This window comes from Haplochromis burtoni, unplaced genomic scaffold (genome assembly GCF_018398535.1).
Source record: "Haplochromis burtoni strain Fernald_Lab_line unplaced genomic scaffold, NCSU_Asbu1 Contig_9, whole genome shotgun sequence".
Classification (NCBI taxonomy): Eukaryota; Metazoa; Chordata; class Actinopteri; order Cichliformes; family Cichlidae; genus Haplochromis; species Haplochromis burtoni.
The window spans coordinates 3,930,511-3,932,784 of NW_024582370.1; the positions used below are offsets into that span (position 1 = coordinate 3,930,511).

The following is a 2,274-nucleotide window of genomic DNA, read 5'->3' on the forward strand; positions in this document are numbered from 1 at the left end:
ATACATACATACATACATACATACATACATACATACATACATACATACATACATATATTGTGTGTATACACACACACAAGTATGTGCACAAGCAAAATAGTCTGACATTAAGTCGGAAATGCAGTAGAATAAAGCTCGTACATACTTACTAATCTAACTAAATACTAATACTTAATACTAACACTTACTAAAAAGCATGTTTTACTTTTTTTTTTACTGAATGATGTTTGCTTTAAGTTGCTGTGAGTCCACTGGAAAACTGTTCCACAGTCATGTTCCACAGTTTAGGGTAGGATTAGGGTATTTGTAGTTAAACATGCTGTGTTCTGTAGCCTTGAGCATGCTAGTTCTGGCAGGCTGCTTCTACCAGTAAACAGTTACTGTTGCCTCTGCAAGCCACTTTGCAAACCTACCTCCTACATTTAGTGCTATTCGTGCCATTTCTGTCTGAATAAATGTCATGTCTGTTGTCACTCATGCTCGAACTGTTCTGGTTTGCTGTTGCTGCTCTCTCTTTCACCAGGTGCTTTCCATGTCTTTGCTTATACCTGCAGGGAGGTCCCAGAACAGAGCCATACTGCCTAATATAAATGACTGCTGATAGAACAACAATCCTATTTTTACTATAATGTTCCTGATTGAACTATTAATGATAGCTTTTCATTTCCCTGCAGGTTTCAGAACAATCAGGACTTCTGGGATCTTTTCTGCAAAGGGAAAATTCAAAAGTAGGCGTCACTAAGGACTACGCCGCAGGACCTAAACTGCGTTAACTTTGGGACTTGCAACTGTTATCACTTTTGTCTTAATAGATTTTTAAGATGTGGCGTGCTCTGAGAGGATGAAAGTGGGCAAAGCGTGTGAAATGATCCCTGTCATATTTAAGATCTTTGCATCACTCAGGCAGGTTTATAGTTTCGCTGTCATCTGCACAAGGACCAAAACTGACTGCCTGTTCATCAGATCCATCATTTCATTTCGCAGTTTTTATGGCTAGAATGTTTATTCTGTTCACCATCGTGTTGCGTTTTGTCTTAGCTGTGGCACATTACGTTACTAAATATTTGCATCTGTTGTATTTTATTTTTAATTTTTACTTTTAGTTATGGAGAATTTCCATTTTTGGGGGGATGCATGAATGACATATCTTATGTATAGTACAAAGTTTTTAGTGATTAGTTTGATGTCAAGCATAAAATATAAGCAGTTGGGTCAGGGATTAGTTAGCTGAAGTCTAAGGAACTCAGTAGCCACATCCATATCTGCATAGGTGTTTGTCTGTTTGTTTGTCTGTCTGTCTGTCTGTCTGTCTGTCTGTCTGTCTGTCTGTCTGTCTGTCTGTCTGTCTGTCTGTCTGTTTGTTTGTCTTGTTTGTTTGTTTGTTTTATTTGAACATGAACACATTGTACTGAACATCTTTATTGAAATCAGTGAGTGAAGGGATTTGATTTTGATGTGCTGTTTTGTTTTTCATTGATCTTGCAATATAAATATTATGTAGCCTTTAAAAGGTTGATGTACCGTCTTGTGAATACTAGTAAAGAAATATAAAAACTAAACTGTGAAACTGGGATAATAGTTTGATGAAGGCATTTAGATGCACACAGTACATGAAGACTGAATACTTAGGAAGACTGCTGCTGTATATTCTGCAGTAGAGCACAGTCCTGCACAGCCTGGTCCCAAAAGCAAAGTTCATCAAAGGTTATTACTGATTGGCCACATGATTAAAACCACTGAAGGTAAAGTGATGACATTTTCTGGTAAAACCTTGGATCCTGGGATTCATATAGATGCTATGTCAACATGTATCGCCTACCTAAAAACATTGCTGCAGACCAAGGATCAAGGAAGTAGCCTCCCTCCAGCGTGCACCACCTAAATTATCCTTTGAGCCTCCAAACGTCTTAGAAGTTCACAACAATAAGCCTGATTCAAAAAGGACCCACCCTGCAGTCTACAGGACCCAAAGAACACCATAATACATCTGCAGATGTCTTATGTCCAGTGTGTCAGAGCTGTACATTGTTAGGCAGGTGTCTGATGGACGTATAGCTCACTTGAAATCTGAGCAGTTGTACTGGCCCTGTTTTAACCTCATAGCTCAAAGCTGTCTGACTGTTCTTCTGGTTTAAAACAAAATAACAGGCAACACTAACCAGATGCTATCCACTGTAAACCATATAGTCATATTCTCACCGAAACAGAGCAGAGACTGAGGTCATTCAGGTTGGAAACGGTATTTTTAGACTTCGGCGACACATCTGTATGTTT

The 2,274-nt window shown here is 38.7% G+C and overlaps 1 protein-coding gene across 1 annotated transcript in view; it reads left to right on the plus strand.

Moving 5' to 3' along the window:
• The window catches only part of gnai3 (guanine nucleotide binding protein (G protein), alpha inhibiting activity polypeptide 3), a 27,926-nt gene extending 26,367 nt beyond the window's left edge, over positions 1-1,559 (plus strand). The window contains exon 9 of the mRNA XM_005914901.3: positions 675-1,559. The gene's annotated coding sequence lies outside the window, so the exon portion shown is untranslated. The remainder of the gene's footprint in view (positions 1-674) is intronic.
• Positions 1,560-2,274: the final 715 nt, after the last annotated feature.